The following is an 18,042-nucleotide window of genomic DNA, read 5'->3' as shown; positions in this document are numbered from 1 at the left end:
CTGAGGTGTGGAGGACTCCTGTGCTGCTCACTCCAGCTCCTCTGAAACAACATTCACCAAATCAGCACAGAAAAATGCCTGGCACCAGGCACTAACCCAGGATAACACAGCCCAGCAGGAATGCAGCCCTCAGCCTGACATTCCTCTGAAGATGTGCAGCATTCCCTACTTCACCTGACTTGATTTTAAGGAATAAAACGTGGATTAGCCCCTAAAATACACAGTAGTATATAAGTAACAGCTCTCAGGGGCTCTGAAGCAGTGACCCTTGCTGCCTGCTCCTGTCTGACTCCCTTCTCCCCGGTGGAATTCCCCGGTGACTGCACAGGCAGCACAGCTGTGCGTGTGCCCGGGGCTCCCTGCATCCAGGAGATCCTGCTGCTTTGCAAGGGTTGGATCTACCACGGGCACGGTGCTGAGGCACAGCAAACACGTGTCAGGAGTTTCCAGCCCTCCTGCAGCCACCGAAAGGTCTGGGGAGCCCCACGATCCTTCCCTGAGCTAAGCCAGCCTTGAGGGATGGCCGTGCTTTGTCTGGAGGGGTTTTACAGCTCTCAGGGCCCAGCTGTGCTCCCCGGGGACCAGGCAAGGCTGAACAGGTCATGGGGAGACCTGTCTGGAAGTCAGGAAGGGCAGAGGAGCCCATGGTCTGGCTGGGGGCTTAGGGAGATGACAATCTGTACACTCAGGAGTTTATCATTTCCGAAAGAACACCTTACTCTATCGGTTCCCCCTCCTTTGTCATCAGAGAAAAACTCACACTTTCCTAACTGAAAGTTCAGTCTAAACATAAATGTCACCGAAAGCCAACGAGACCTTTGCTTCTCTGGTTTCACTCTCCTGAGCTTTGGGGAAGATTATGCAACAGGAACACTGGGGTGACTCATCTTCTGGCATTGCAGTAAATTAGGAAATGTTTGCTGCGCTGTTGTAGGGCTTTCTACCAGCTATTCGTGGGCTGCTTTTCTCTTGGCCAGTGTCTTCAAATCCCAACTGCCTGTTGCCCTTGTCTGAGCTGGGAAAAGGCTCCTTGGTAGGTGCTGCAGCTCAGCTCTGGAGCAGAGGGTAACGACAGCAGCTGTTGGAAGGAAATGATGTTAAAGAAATTCTGAACGTCCTTGCTCAGCATTTTTGCCCCCCCCCCCCGTGAATATTTCTTGCAAGCCTTTGAATCGCTGGCTTTGTTTCTCTGCTGTAACTCTTAACAACACTCTCAGCCATCAGGCACTAAGGGGGTCAAGGAGATTTTCCTCCCTGTTTGTTCCTGAAGCACAAGGCTTGTCAAGATCACAGAGACTCTTCCAAGAGAGTCTGAATATGTCAGAGGAAGGACAAATTGAATGTAAGAAAAATCATGTCAGGCTCATCCCTCCTTCTTTGCAGCTTCTTTTGGTTTAAGGTTCAAAATAAATGTCTACTTGTCTTGAAGCATGAGAATTCATAAGGTGAGCCTTCCCTTTCCAAATCTATGGCAAGAATAAATTTTTGGAAGGAAACTGCAGAATAAGGAGAAATACTAATATTGTGAGATTGAAAGTAAAACCACGAGGACTGGAAACACTGTGAAGGACATTAACCAGACTGTTGGTTAAAATGTGTGATGCCATAAATAACCCTGATGTAAAGACATGAGCTTTTGTTGCAATTTCATTTCTGGTTATTCTCGGTACCTATTCTTAAAGGATTAGAAGAGAGAAAGTCAAAGCTCCATTAGAAATTCCACAAATGCCCCCTTCATTGTTAAAAAGTCCAGTGTGAGTTAGAACTTTTCTGAGCTACACAGAAATAATATCACCTGAAATTTGATATAAACAGAAAAAAATTGATAAAACCTGAAATTTATATAAACTGAAATTTCAGGCAAATAAAAAGGGGCATGAGGTTCTCAGCTTTCTCTATAGAGTACCTCATTTTTTCCAAAAAAGAAATATGAACTTACTTTGCCATGGAAATCAAATAAGGCATCAAAGCCCAATTTCCTAAGGACAGTATCTATCAGTTTATTTGAAGCAGACATTTTTATGACCAGCAATGTTAACAAATCCAAACTAAGTATCCAATCTGTCAAGGAGAAAAATAAGTTTAGAATGAAAGTAAGTATTGCTCATTAAACTTTAATGGCAAGGCATTTAAAAGAAGAAAACCATCCATTATAATGTTGGTGGAATAGTGTATTGTCAAATTCCCCAGAGAGGACTTTTATCATGATGTTTAAATATATTATATTAAGGGATGGCTGTTTCTCTAAACAGGAGACTTTTTAGCAGAAAACTTTAAGAGCAATATATATGTATCCAGTGGTGAAAATTTCCCTATTGCCCAACAATTAAAAGGAACTGATGGATATTATTCCTACCTGTCCCAAAGGATGTGCTGGGGGAAGAGCTGTGCTGATGCAAAGCTGAACCAAGCAGTGTTTTCCCATCCAGAGAGGAGCTTTGAAGGGGTTATTCCACTTTTTGGGATCTGCAGGGTCAAGGATTTCTGTGATTAGTACTTTTCACTGGAAAGAGAGCCATTGCTTTAGGCTTGGTAATGAGTTTAGACCCACACTGATGAATCCTGAAGCTGGAGAACCCTTGCCTGCTGATCACATCCCAGTTTTGTGTCCCAGCTTTTCTCTGGTTTATGCAGGAGCACACAGCCAGGCACATCACCACCATCTCTTGAGCAGTGTTTCCTTCTCCACTGGAATGCTCCCCTTGCCATGACTCCATCCCCCATGTCAAACACATCCTCTTCCCTGACTCCCATTGCCTTTTTCAAGGCAGAACTTGTTCCACTTTCCTTTCCTACCCCTCACTTCAGTGATCACACCACGAGTCCCTGAGTCAGGCCAGCCCCACTTCTGCCCAAGCAGAGCTCTCCCTTTAAAGCCTGTTTATTTTTAATAGCTGCATGGGAGGGTTTCCATTTTAGTTCTAAACTACTTCCACACCCAGAAATCCATCATAAGAAATGAAAGAAGAGCTGCAGAGCCTCAGCCCAGCTTTCTCTTGGGGAATCTTGTGCTGTAGAGGCCAAGAGCCCCAGGCACAGCAGTGTCCCAGCTGATGGATGCAGTGCTCAGCCCTATCTCCAGCATCTCCACCAGCCTTTGAACCACAGATTACCACCCCTGCAATCTTTAATGATTTAATACCTTTAATATCACTGTCTCATCTCACTTTCTTTGGTTGCAAAACGCTATGAGGTCACTGCAGCAGTCAAACGTGGCTCTCAGGCTTGGTGCTGCAGCTCTGCCCTGATGCCAAGACTTGCTGAAATCTTTGCCAAACTTTCATCACTTGAGCTGAAAATTTCATGTCAAAGGCCTGCCATAGTCTGGTTTGCCTTGAGGTTTTATTTACTCTTTTGATTTAGATTAATTCAAGTGAAACCATTCTGGAAGGAACCAGAGAAGACACAGACCTGATGACCTGTCTGTCAATTTACTGTGGCCCCCACAAAAACATTTATCACCAATTTCATTGCCACGTCCTTGTCTCCTCACTTTCTATCAGCATGCAGGCAAGACCTTATTAAGGGGTGAATAAAGGCTGCAAGGTGATGGAAGCTATAACCTGATAGCTCCTGCTCCATTTGCTGCAGGAGATGGGAAGCATGTGGTGAATTAAGGAGGAAATCAGGAAAATCCAGCTGAAAACCAACCTGGAAAAAGAGTCTGTAAAATCCTTGCCTCTACCATAGAATTTTTGAGCAGAATTAGGCAAGTCACTTGGATAAAAGATTCCCAGATCATCACTAAAAATGCTTTCTGCATTCACCAGGTTCATGGGAGATCTGAAGACAGTGGGGCTTTAAGAAGCTGCAGCACTGCAAGGGACCATGACTGCTCACACATCTGTCCAAACTCAGAGCTGGTGAGTACCCTTAAACATGATTTCTCTCTGCCTCAAATGTCATCTAGAACTCAAGCAAATGCCACCCCCCACACCTCACAGGGGAATGTGAAGAATAAAATTTGCTACTGCTTGTCATCAGTGCCCAAAGAGTGCTCCCAAGGAAATGAATAATTCTGTGTTCGGAGCAGGATTTGAATAGTGAGCAGTGAGTGAGGCACAGGGGCTCACATTGCACAACCAGGAAGAGCAAGAGGGTGAATAATGGTTCACTGAGCAAGTTGGTACATGGAAAGAGACAGGAGCCTAGGAGGAAACCTCTGCAGAGCCAGAGCAGAGAAAAACACTGTAACACAGGGCCATGGGAATGTTCGGGCTCAGGCAGCATCCTTCCTTCTCAGTAGCACTTACACTTTTGAGAACTCGACTGCTGAGTGCTTGATTTTGATGCTTAAGTGCCAAAATAAGCTTTTCTCTAAAAAAGAAGCATTGTTGAGATCAGAGACAAGGTAAGATACCTTGCACACAACAAAAAGGGTTGGGGTCACTTTGGGCTGGAAAAGATTTCTTGCTTTTCTGTCTCTGCCTGCAAATGGTGCCCTGCCTACACCTCTCTGAACAATTGTCTAGAGAGTTTCCTGTTCTCAGAGCTGCCACAAACCTGGGCACAAGCTGCTGTGCTTGCCTGCTCTCGTGTCCCCCTCTGGGGACACCAGCGGGCAACGGACCCCTGGACCTGTTCCACACATGGCTCCTCGCTCAGCAGTGACACGGGTTAGAGTTCATACAGCACATTTCATTTCTCCTCCTTGACATCTGAGTAGCTCTGTTCCACCTCCATCAACAACAGCCTTGATCCTGCCTGTGGCAAATGGCAAAGCTCCCACTCGTTGCACAGGGAGCAGTGTTGGAGCACTAGATTTTACATTTTTCAGCTGGGTTGTGCAGAGACTTTTTGTCAGGCTCAGCAGGAGCATTGGGACTATCCAATCATCTGTGTGAGTCCAAGAGCAGCCAGATTATGGGCAGGCAAGGAATCTGCTGCTGTGACCCACTGTAAGATTTTGGAAGCAGAGAATGATGCCTCCCTTAAGCACCACCCACTGGTGTGGAGCTGTTGCTTCTGCAGCCCCCATTGTTTCAAATGGATTTCAAAGTGTTCATCATCTGCCAGACCTGGACTTCTGGTCCCAGTCAGCTGACTAAAATAAAAGCATGAAAAATGGAGTAAATTGGAACTATTCTTTATCACACATCTGGCAGCACAAGGACTGTCTTTCAGAATTGGAGTCCCTGGAGAATATGCTTCCCCGTGCCACTTTCCTTGGAGATGCACACAGTGAGTCCCAGCCACTTACATATGTGGAAAAAAATTGATTTTTAAAGCAAGTGACCTTAATCCAGGGAGATCTGTCAACCTTGGATGTATCTCAAGTTTCCCTTCCAAGGCTGCTGCAGTAATCCCCAGTTCATAAAGCTGAAGGCCGGGGAAATCAGAGACTCGTGGTCCTTGTGCGTGGCCTCTGCACAGCTGCACAGTTGGCTTCTCCCTCCTGGGTCAGCCTTTAAAAGGACTTAACCAAGGCTGACAAACCTAAAATTAGATTTGCCAGCTCCAGGAGGAGTGTGAACATGTCCCTCCCGTCTCAAGGCTGCATCTGTATCCAGCCAGGGCTGACTGGAAACCAGAACTGTTGCATATCAAGGAGCTGTAGGGAGACACAGGCAGGAAGGGAGCACAAAGAAATGTTGGTTTGATGTGTGTCTGTCCACGCTTCCACTGACTCCACCAGGTTTTGGATCAGGCCCCCCATGGGAATAAGGGTAGTGGGAGAGTGTCCTTAGCACAGAGGTGCTGTTATGCTCACAAGAAATGCCATAAAATGACAATTTCCTGTCCACTGTGGTCCTCTGTGTGTCTTCTGTGCCAGCAAATCCCACGGGGAAGGGAGTGTCTGTTATTCCATGTTTGTTTAGTGCCTTGTACAATAAGCCTCTCTTCCAGTTGGGGCCACTTGATGCTGCCACAATACAAATAATAATGATTCTAATAATAAAATGCAGACTTCAATGGGCCAGGCTGCTCAGCAGCATTGGCCTGTCTTGCTGACTTGCTTCCTCCCACTTCCTTGCTTCCTCCTCTGGTAGAAGAGCTCTTCTACATCACCAATTCCCAAAGGTGGTTGTCCTTAGTTTTGTTTGGCTCTGCAGGAAGCACCATTGCTTAAGACACTTGGCTTGCTTTTTTTAATTTTTTTTTTTTTTCCACTGAGGCACTGCAGAAATTCTCCTTCCACACCCTTCACTTCCCAGGAACATCCACCCCTGTCCCTTTGGATCATTGTCCTGCCCACAGCACCTCTTGCACTTTCTCCAGCCCTAAAGACAGGGAAGAGGTGGAGATAGCAGCTGGGGGCACAGGCTGGGAGGAGCTGGCAGGGAGCACAGCAGAATCACAGGATCACTGAGCTTGGAAAAGCCCTCCAAGCCCATCGAGTCCAACAGTTCCCCCAAGGACACAGCCCAAGTGTCCCCAGGTGCCACAGCCACACAGTTAAATCCCTCCTGGGATTCCTGCAGCCCCTCCAGCTGCACAGTGGGATTTCCCAGCAAGGACAACACCCTGGGCACAGGACTGGGGAGCAGCGAGTGCTGGGGATAACTTCCCACAGCACTTTGTGGATGCAGCCAGTTTAGAGTTTAGCTTTGTGTCCAGGGCTGGTTTCAATTTGGCTTCTCACAGAACACTCCGTTGACAAAAATGGCTCTTGGCTAAAGTTCTTCTTTGTTTTGGTTGGAATTTTCCAAGTTTTCGGACAAAAATGCACATGAGGAGGGTTTTGATTTTCTGTCACTTAATCTGTTCCTCTGTTGGAAAAACGGAAGCTCAGTGGAAAAACTGACAGCCAAATGTATGTGAGCCCTCAATAAAAAGTTACAAGAATCAAGGAACAAAAATCTGTGAAAAAATTTTAACGGCACAACCATTTTTGCAGAGAACATATTTAACATTTTCCAACCAGCTTTAGCAGTGACCTGTAATTAAAGAAGAGTCCAAGCCACAGAGTTCAGAACCAGACTTTCCCAGAATTTATGGGTGTCTGGGTTTGGTTGAGTCCAATTTGAAGCATGGCAAGAGCTGGGATCCAACTCCCACCTCTCCCAAGGCTGGAGAGAGGTGGTTTGGAGGCACCTCTTCATTCAGGGCATCCTGCTCTGGCTCAGAGGAGCTGCCACCCTGCCCGAGCCCTGGGTAGGGACAGCAGGACAGACAGAGGTGTCTGTGCAGCTCCCAGCATCATCTGGGAATGCTCCACACCACAACACAAATAACCCTTTGGAAATTAAAGCCAACTACAGAAAAAATCAAGAGTGATAGAAAAGAGAAAAGGTGAGGAGAGAAAAAGAAAAGGAGTTGCACAGGTATTTTTCAAGGAAAATTCACAGGAATTGCTGTCAAACCACAAGCTGAGTCAAGGATAACTCAAAGAGATTCCTCACTCACCTCTGGCTGGGAGTAGGAGAGGTCGTTGGCACTGCCAGGCTGTGTCCAGGGCCTGGAGAAGGGTCTGAGGTCTCCTTGCCCCTGGTGCAGTGGGGAAACATTTGTGCCCCCCTCAAGGTATGTATTTCTCTGCTAGATATTCTGGGATGGGTTTTCATGCTGGCTCCACATCTTGGGTGTTGACCTCCTTAGAAAATCTGTCCCAGCCAGGTGCTGCCAAGTTCCTGAAACACTGGCCGTGGGCAATTTTGGAAATATGGCCACACCTGTCCTCGTTTTGCATCACTACCAGCTCCAGAAAATCTTTAGATTGGCCCGATTTCAGCATTGTTTTGAATCCCTGCTGCCAGGTGTTGTTTGGGGAAACACGCTGTCCTCGCCACAGCACATGCTGCCTCAGAACAACTTAATCTTGTGTTTTGGCCCCAAACCAAGGGGCCATTCCTACAGGCTGATATATTGTCTTGCTGGGAACACACAGGAGTGGTTGGAAAGGGATCCCAGAGTCTGATAAAACCAGGCTACCTGTCTTGCTCCTTGTTGAGACTGGTTGGGGCAAGCTGCCAGCAACAGCTGTTTCTTAATTGCACAGACACTTATCTTGTTCTGACACCACATGTGAACATTAATGTCTTTCTGCAAATATGAATTTGGAGAGTCACTCTGTGGGCTTACAAAAGCCTATTTCTATTGTCTATTTCTTGGTCCACCAGAAGAGACAGATGGAGGGGCAGAGTCCTGGGGACACATCTGAGCAGAGACACACACCTGGTGTCACCTGGTAAGCTGCTGACACAAAATGGTCTTGTGGCACCATTTCCAAGCAGAGGTGGCAAAGGCCAGATGCCAAAATCAAAACAATATGTGTGAATATCAGTAGTGTATTTGAACAAGAAAGCTTGGCCCTAGGTAGGCTACACACTGCACTGCCTGAGGCTGTGGGAGATCATCCCAGAATAGTTTGGGCTGGAAGGACCTTAAAGCCCATCCTTTTCCACTCCCTGCCATGGCAGGGACACCTTCCACTATCCCAGGCTGCTCCAAGCCCCATTCAGCCAGGCCTTGGGCACTCCTAGGGATCCAGGGGCAGCCCCAGCTGCTCTGGGCACCTGTGCCAGGGCCTGCCCAGCAGCACACAGCTCCATTCCCACCCACATGGCTCTCCCTGCTGCCTCCAGGGCTCCCCCCGGGCTTGGCCAGCCCCCCAGCCCTGCGGTGCTTACCCCAGAGCGGGGCACTGGTTACTGGAGCCCGGCTGTGTCTGTGTCTGTGTCAGGGCAGCCTCGGTTTCTGTGAGTCCTCCAGCAGCGCCCCTCCGCCCACGGCTGCTCAGTGCCCATCTCTAATTTTCCACCCAAGGAAGCCCGTCTGCCTGCTTGGGCGGGAGCCTTTCTCAAGGTTCCCAGCTCTGCCTGGCTTTCAGCAGAGTTTTATTTTTGGTGCTGAGCCCTAAAGCCAAAACCCCGCTCCTCCCTGTGCTCCGACCGCTGGTGCTGGAGGCTGCAGTAAACAGGCTGGGGAGGGAGCAGAGAGGGAGCAGAGCAGAGCCCTGCTGCAGGGGGGCTACAGGGGTGGTGGGATGCACCCCCCTTGCTGTTCCTAGCATTTGTAATTAAGGTCTCCCTGGTGCAGACATGAGATCACCAGGAAAGGGCACCTGGAAGTACCTCTGCTCCTTGGTCGAGGCGTGACATTTAAGATTGCCCCTACTAAAGAGAGGCCTTGAAGAGAAAACAGCAGCTGGAATAGTCAGTGTTGGTCATCAGCTGTCTGTCTACCTCTCACTCATCCTCAATCCCATGAGAAATCCTATGGAATTGAACAGCTTAAACAATAGCTTCCACATAGATTAAATTGAGGCATTGCTCTAAAAAACCCCACAATGTATGAGAGTGATCTTTCTAAAGCTTCCTTTCAAAAATCTGTAGTGGGTTAATCCTTCTGCATTACATTAAATGTATGATTTAAGTGATTCATAAACAAAGGTCAGGTCTGCTCTGGAAACTTTGCCTTGCACAGCTTCTCTGCTTGGGTATATGGATTTTCACCACACTTATGGACCAAACCCCCACACTGTACTCTTGCCACCAAGCCAAGACAGACTTTTGGTGCCAGACTTTATGGTGTTCTTCTGTAAGGAAATATTTTCTTTATCTGTACAAAAGGCAAAGGATCTGATAAACCCATTTCCCTTCCAGACCCTGACACAGAATGCATAACCCCAGTGGGCCTGAAATGATCATCACTCAAATTCTATTTCCCAATTTCTGTTTTCTTAGTTGCACTGGGCCCTTTTGCTTTTCCCTTTCTTTCTCCTAAACAAATGAATGAATGAAACTCTCACGTCACACATGGCACACTTTGTTTGCACAACATACAACTTCCTAATTTCTCTAAAAAGCAGGAGTGAAGCTTTGCAGCTGGAGCAGAGTGGGGTTGAGCAAGCATTTGCTGCCCAAATGATAGAGAGGAAAGCAGGCTAAAAGGGAATGGCACATACAGCAACTGTATCTGGTGCCTGAGCCACACTGAGGCACTAAAATGAGCAATGGTGCTTAATTGGATCTTGAGTAGATGTGGTGTTAAACATATGCTGAAGGACTTGGTTGGACTTCATGATCTTGGACGTCTTTTTCAAACTTTAACCATTCTATGATTTTGCTGAGTGCCCTGGATGACACAGGGAAGCAGCAATTTGCATTACTCCTGCCCAAACTGGCATTTGGTGGGTGGCTGGGAGCTTGGTGCCTGCTGGTGATGCTGCTGTCCCTGCAGCACCAGTGACCTCCCTTGTCCCTTTGAACTGGGACTGTGTGCTAGGAGCAGATCTGCTCTCTGCCAAGCCACGGGGAGCTGATGTTTCTGAATGGCTCCACTGACCGGATGCAGTGAGCATTGAAATCCAACAACTTGCCCAAAAGCTTGGATTTCCTCCTACTAAACCCAAATCTGAAGCCCTGATAAAATCTGGGGTGTAACTCTCGGGCAATTTTAACCCCTCAAAACCAAACTGTGGTAGAAAATACCTGGGCACTGGCTGCAGCACAGCCTCAGCAAGGCACTGCCATTCTGGCTGCTCCTTCCAGGCTGGAGAAGGTGCAAATCTCCAGGTGCAATCCCACTTGGAAAGCATCGCGTGCTTCGAAGCCTCCAGCCGGGGCCAGGAGCCGGCGTCAGCGCATCCCCGGCGGTGCCAGCAAAGCCTCTCTCACCTGGCTGCCCCCACACTTGGAGGGAATATTATTGTTGTGTCACTCAAATACTGGGGCTCCGCTGAGGAATATTTTCCGTCTGCAAGGGAAAAAAGCCTCTGTGAGTTCCAGCCAGCCTGCTCAGACGGAGGGGAGTGATCCAAGGTGCTGGGTTTCCACATGCGCACTCTTCCCTCCTGCAGCGCCCTGCAAGGGACAGGAATTATCCTGGGCTTTGCCACGTGTGTGCCAGGGGAGCGAGGAGAGCACGGGCAGGGCATGAAAGGGATGGCAAACAACTCCTCTGTTGTATTCACAGCATTTTAAAAAAAATCCTACTCCTCTCTCCTGCATTTCCAGCACCACACAGGCTTGGGCTATATGGCTTACTGGAACTGGCTTGCCCAAAAGTTTTTCATTAACATTTTACCATGAAGAAATCCACACATCAGCCACACAGGCATGTGGTTTCAATCCCTTAAAACACTGATTCATTACGTGTTTAGCAAACATTTTCTCCTGCATCTGCAAACAATAGCTACTTCCAGACTTTCACTGGCCCGTGGTTGCTGCTGCAATAGCGCCTTGGCTTCCCTGAAACCAAAAAGGTGACGTTTCTTTCCAAAGGGCAGCTGCCCCTCTCGGTGGGCCTGTCCTTCTGCCTCTCAGCTGGGAGTGCAGCCATCCCCAGCAGCTCAGACAGGATTTAACCCTCAGAAAATGGGAGAGTCACAACTGTCTTTAGGGTACCCTTTAGGGCTGCAGTGGGTGAGAGGCTCTAAGAGCTCTGCAAAGGGCCTCGGTCCATCTGAAATCCTTTAAAAACAGAGGTAAATTAAAAGGAGCCCGTGGCCAGGGTCAGGCACACAGGTCTGGCTGTCTGGGGTAACTGAGCCCTGGCAGCACCCCGAGCAGGGCAGCCTCTCACCCTTGGCATCCCCGCTGGCTCTGTGCTTTGTCCTTGGCAGCGGAGGTGAGTCACCGGCAGCGCTGAGATCCCGGCTCCGCCTGCACCGCGCGGGGCAGCTGTTCAAATAACCTGAGACAGCAGAACCGTCCATTCCCTGAAAACAACAACAGCCTCTCCTCAGGGCTGCTTTGTGCAGCGCTGAGGCGGCACAGCTGATGGCACAGGCACCGGGTAACCCCCGAGCCACAGCAGGGCGGGCCCAAAACAGCGAAATTCCTACAAATTCCCTAAAACCTGGAGTCCTCCTTCCCTACACAGCACACACACACCGAAGCAGATTTTACTCACTCCTCTGAGGAGGCAGAATTACTCACAGGTGGTTCTTTTCAAAAATACATATGGGCTGAGGCTGAGAACATATGGTCTGATGGCATATTAATAACAGAGAGCTGAGGTTCCCTGTTACTCACACGGCAAAAAGCAGATTGAGGGAAGGACACCTTTCAGGAGGGATTCCTGCTGCCCCGGCTGCATGAATCACCCCATGCCAGGTCACCCTGTTCCCAAATCCCTAAAAGCAGCCATTTATGGCTATGAGAGATAAGGGGCTTTTTATCCCTTTTGTAGACGCCAGGGATGAAACCACAGACTTTCTCCCCCGTTATTCTGGGATGAAAGCACATTTTTGTGGGATACACATAGCAAAGGCCATGATGAGTTTTGGGCACTGTTTTCCTATGGTCACCCCCAATGCTGATGGTTGTGAATGAGGAGGTTGCTCCACCACAATTCTCTATGGGGCTCACAGTGGTGCCACCTTGGGCATTCCTTATGCCAGAATATCCTTTCTTCCCTAAGTCACCTCTTCCTCCTCTTTCTTCTCCTGTTCTACTTAGAAAGAGAGAAGATTTATTCTAGAGGAAGGTGTGATGACTTTGTAGACATTTTCCTTGACCTGCTCTGCTTGTAATTACCAATTACAAATGAAGGAGTGGGGCAGAGCAGTGCAGCTCCCACACTGGCACACACAGGGCAACTCTGCCACTCCAGGGCACACTCACAGCCCTCCAGGTGATCCAGGGTTAAAAACTGCTCCACTGCCCCTTCCCTGTTTTTCCCTTCTGACAGAGCAGCCTTGGAGCTGTGATTTATGGGACTGTAAGAAAAGCACTCCCTCCCTTGAGGGTCCCAGTGCTGCAGAGCAGGGAGGATTTCCCAGCTCCCTGAGGACCCTGCTCTTATCTCCTCAGCTCTGGAAAAGATCAAACACCGCACTGCTTCGTCCAAACAAAGCCTGGAAGGAGATGCCTCATCCAGCTCATGCCTCGCAGCTGGGGCTGCGCTCCTCCTGTGGGATAAACTCTTGGCAAAGCCAAGGGCTGGCCTGTGGCTCTCCTGCAGGAGAACTGGGTCCCTCGAGGGATGGGGAAGGCTTTTCCCTAAGGATGAGCCCAGATCATACCAGCAGTTCCCACTTCTGGACCCACAGCTCAGAGATGCTTCTTGCAAACATGCCCAGGATCTCGCTGCTGCCAATAAAACCAGCTCAGGGTTGATGTCTGAAGTGCCCAGACACACATTTTTCAAATTTATAAACTGGATTAACTGAGTGGGAGTGGGGAAAGAGAATGGGGACTGGAAAGGATGCAGGAAACAATACAGATTCTATTTTTTCCTGGGCTAAAGGCAATGACTTGTTTCAGGTTGCAGCATAAGGCAGGAAGAAAGAGTAAAAGAGCTGCAAGCTGATGTTTGCTGTGGAGAACCCCAGAAAGAAAAAGGGGCCACAGCTCCAGAAACAGCACCACAAATGGGGGGTGAGGTGCTCCCCTCATTGCTGCAACATTGGACCAATATCCCCCACTTCAGATAAATGTGCCTGTACAGCCAATTGGTTTTCCTAAAAATAAAAGTATTCCAATTCCAACTGCTTTCCAATTCCAGCCTAAAAAAGAAACACAGAAATCCCTGCCCAGCATCCTCATCTAAGGGTCTGTATTTCCAGGGATCTGGAGTGCTGCTGGTGGGACTGGGCTTCAGGAGAGCAAAGCACAGCAACCTCCCTCCTGTTTGATCCATCCTGTGGAAAACTCAGCATGCCCAGGGTGAAAATCCAGCTGGATAAAATACATGTCTAATCTCTTATAACACCCAGTAAAACAAAGGTGCACGGAAGATTGACTTTTATCGCGAATTTGCCACAGTTGATTTTTCCAGCTAAGGATGTTCCTTCTCTGCTGGGCCTTAAATTTATCTGCAGGAAAGGACTGGGGAGAGGGAAGGCAAATGAGTGAAGGTGTGAAATCAATGTACATAAACTCAATGGCCCTGAGCCTTGATGCTGAGGCTATAGTTGGCTGCACTTCACGCAAAATGAGCTGAGACCCCTCTATTTGACTCCAGGGGAGCCTGCAGAAAGATCTTTCACCTTCCACCTCTGCTAATTCATCTTGGCTTGGTGTTAATGGGACAACAAATCCAGGGTTTTGTCACCATAGTAGCTGGAATCATGGCAGGGCCTGCCATGCTCTGCTGCCAGCCTGTGAGGGCAATCCCTGTCCCAGAAGCTCAGGCAGGATTATTTAACTTTGATATCAAATTTCCTTCCAGCTCAAAAGATACCACAGTATGTCCACGTGTATGCTCTGAGCTTGAACAGATCACTGAACTCCCATGAGTTTTAAAAGACAGGTGTACCCATCAATGCTCTGGCTTCTTATCAATGAATTTGTTTCATTTGTACAAGTGGCCCAGGTTTAAATAACTTACGTTTGGTACCAGGAACTGTGAGCAGGAAGAGAGGAGCCAACAGAGAAGTTTCAAGGGAACCTTTAGAGCCTCTTCCAGTGCCTAAAGGGGCTCCAGGAGAGCCAGAGAGGGATTTCGGACAAGGGATAGAGGGAACCCCTTGTCCCAAAGGGATCCCTCCCCAGCACATAGGGACTAGGTTCCCACTGGGAGAGATTTAGATGGATATTGGGAAGGATTTCCTGACTGGGAGAGTGGGCAGGGGCTGGGCTGGAATTCCCAGAGCAGCTGTGGCTGCCCCTGGATCCCTGGAAGTGCCCGAGGCCAGGCTGGACATTGGGGCACCCTGAGATGGTGGAAGATGTCCCTGGCCCTGGCAGGGGGTGGCACTGGATGGGCTTTAGGCTCCCTCCAACGTAACCTTTGATGATTTAACTGCTCCAAACGCAGCAACAGAGAGGGCAAAGCCAACGCCTCAGAACCCTGTGGAAGCCCGTTCCCAGCCCGCTCTCAGCCGCTCCCTCACAACCCCAGCCCGCTCTCGGCCGTTCCCTCACAGCCCCAGCCCGCTCTCGGCCGTTCCCTCACAGCCCCAGCCCGCTCTCGGCCGTTCCCTCACAGCCCCAGCCCGCTCTCGGCCGTTCCCTCACAGCCCCAGCCCGCTCTCGGCCGTTCCCTCACCGCCCCAGCCCGTTCTCGGCCGTTCCCTCACAGCCCCAGCCCGCTCTGGGCCGTTCCCTCACAGCTCTCGGCCGCTCTCAGCCGCCCCCTCAGGGCCCTCCCGCGCCGTTCCCGGGCTCCGCGCGCCCTCCGGTGGCCGCGGGCCCGCAGCGCAGCCGGGCTCGGCTCGGCCCCGCTCCCGGCCCTGTTGAGCGCTGTTTTTTCTCCTTTTCCTGCTTTTCCCCCTAACGCAAAGGGCAGATCCGCAGCTCCCCGCTTTCGCAGGCGCTCCCACCCCTCCAGGCTGTGCGGCAAGGGCTGCCAAGCCAAAGCCGGGGAAGGAGAGTGGCTGCTCGTGTTTTCACTGCACAGGCCCAGACGTGTGTCCCTATGAGGGAGGGCAGCCCAGGGACCCTCTCAGCGCACCCAGCCAAGGGGATGAAAGAGGCTGCTGAGAAATGAACAGCAAAAATCAGCGATGGCAGCACCTTCCAGGGCTGGAGCTGCTGATCCCCGAGCTGCAGCTGGGCCTGAGCTAATTTGAGAGAAAATAAACAGTCCTGAAGTGCCACTTGGCCAGGCTTGGGATGAGATGAGCTCTAAGGAGCCTTCAACTCAAACCACTGTGTGATTTCATAATTCTCTATAGCAGCAGGGAGCTGGGGGTGATGCAGAGACATCAACATCTCCTGGTCTCCTTCCAGATCTGCAGAGCACATCCTTCCAGCCCTGCTCTCCCTGCATCGGGTCAGACAGAACAAACGGCCCCTCAGAAGAGGAATTTCACAGCCAGGACAAGCTGCCCCTCTGAAGATGAATTTCACAGCTGCCCAAGCTGCCCTTCCCTGCTCGTTTGCCACAAACAAGCTGCTCTGGATATGCCAGGTGTCCCCAGTGCCACATGCAATGCCAACAGCATCCCCGTGCCCCCAAGGAAAACACCTTTCTTAATCCATGGATGGTCTTTCTGTCCCACTATTGCTCCCAGCAGAGCCTTGTGGGAATTCATATCCTATGCTGCATTCCCATCAACAGCATCATAGATTATCCTGAGTTGGAAGAGACCCACGAGAATCACTGAGACAAACTCCTGGCTCTGCACAGGACACCCCAAAAATCCCATCATGTGCTTAATAATCACCATTATCAATAACAAAACAACAACAACAATAATAATAATAGTAGCCCACAACAGGACTCTGGGCCCTGCCAGGTCCTGAGAGCCCCAACTCTCCCTCCTGGGCACCCCTGCAAGGGTTAACAGCAGGGTTGATGCCCAGGAAAGGTGGAAGATGCCCGAAGCAAAACAAGTGATGTTCCTGGATAGTTTTATCTGATCAATGCTATTAGACTGATAGATTGTTTGGGGAAGCTTTTTATCTCAGCCCTCACATCTGTTCTGCATTTGGAGGCAGCCTAAGAGGCTGGGGGTGCAGAGCAGGTGCTGCGAGTGTCTGGTGAACATTAGGGAACGTTCACTCAGAGGCTCCAGAGCTGCCAAAAAGTGCACTGATTGGACAGATGTTACTTCATTACTGTCAACTCGTCATCCTGGATGTTTTAAGGGAACAGTTGTTTGTTAAGGAAACACAGCTGTTACCAAGAAATTTGTTTTTCCTTTCCTTTTCTTGGCTGCAGGGCAGTGAAAAGCCCATGGTACCTGGGCACCAGCAGAGCCCCTTTCTGGGCAGCTCCCTGTGGCCAAGGAAGTGGCACAGGACTGGAAGAACCTTGCCTGGTCACCTGCCACCCTATTGCCCAGGGCTGATCCTTGTTTAAACTCTTTTTTCTCTTACCTGGTCTTCAGAATTCCCAGTGCTGGAAGTCATCTGGGACTGATGTTCCTGTTGTGGGGTCACTGCTGGAGCTTTGCAATGGAGCTGGCTTTGACTTCCTCCCATCCAGCTTCTGGGCAGATCTTCCAGAAATTATCCCCAAAGTATGATTTGTTTCAAGGAACTGCAGGGAGGAGAATTGGAGCACAGTTTGCCCTGTGGAAAACAGGAATTCCCACCTGGAGGGCACAAGCAGGAGGATTGGATCTGGTTTTTCTGATTGCATACCTTCCAAGAAAAGGGGTCTGTAGGCTTCCCTCTGGTGTTCAAACTCTGTTTCATCCAGAAATACTCACTGGGAATGTCAAACCTGTGCCTTCCAGGGCAGCCTGGGGCAGGAGGATTCCTGTCTCATCCCACAGCAGCAGTGCTGGGAACACTCTGCAAAGAATGGGAACAGCCTTGGTGCACAGCTGATCTCCTGATCTCTGATCTCCTCTCACAGTGAGGTTCAGGAGCAACCAGCTCTTCACTGTGCCTGTGCCTCAGTCTCCTCTCTCCTTTGGACAGATTCCAGCCCGCAAGGGTGTCAGGAAGGTGAATTATTTATCTCTGATGTCCTGTGGTGCTCTGGAGGGAGGCAGAGGTTGCTCAGTGGAGGAGAAGGTGGGTGATACACGGATACACCAACAGCCCCTGGATCCACATAGCAGTGGAAATCTGCTGGAATAGCAGGAGCACGGATTGGCAGAGTCCTGCTTTTTGAGGGATCTAACCCAGAGCCAGGCTCATTTTGCTTTTCCCTGTCAATAAACCCCTGCAGCTGAGCGGGTTGGGAACGGCGCAGCTGATCCGAGCATCCCTCTGAGAGATCTCCAGAGCAGGATTCTGGAGCCACTGAGTTGTGTCAGCTCAGGCAGCCTCTGATCAATTCTGAGTTCTCATCCTGCCATCAATTAGCACAATAACTGATTACCCTGCCCCTGCCCAGCTCTGTCCATACATCTTCCCACAGACCCTTCTCCCATATCGATTTTTACCCTCCAGCTTTTCCGCTTTGATCGATTCCAAGAAGAACGTGCAAATGAGAAGTCAAACATCTTTCTGACCTGGGAACTTATCAAAGGAATTCACTGCTCCTAATAACCCCCTCCCGGTGCTGGGTAAGCATTTAACAGCCAATATGTGCTGGCAGGAGGAGCAGCTCATCCAGAGGGATGGAATAGATCCTTCTTTTGCCTCATCCCAGGGATGCAGGCTGGGAAAGAAGGTGGCTCCATTTTACACTCTTTGGTTTTGCTTTCCCACAGTCTCCAGCTCAGGTGCTGCTCTCAGGGGTTCTGTGCCCATAAATCCCCAAAAACAAGGTTTTATCACTGGGGTGTCTTGCGAAGCTCCCAGGAATGGGTGG

Source organism: Molothrus aeneus, chromosome 13, assembly GCF_037042795.1.
Source record: "Molothrus aeneus isolate 106 chromosome 13, BPBGC_Maene_1.0, whole genome shotgun sequence".
Taxonomy (NCBI): domain Eukaryota; kingdom Metazoa; phylum Chordata; class Aves; order Passeriformes; family Icteridae; genus Molothrus; species Molothrus aeneus.
This window is presented reverse-complemented; position numbering follows the sequence as displayed.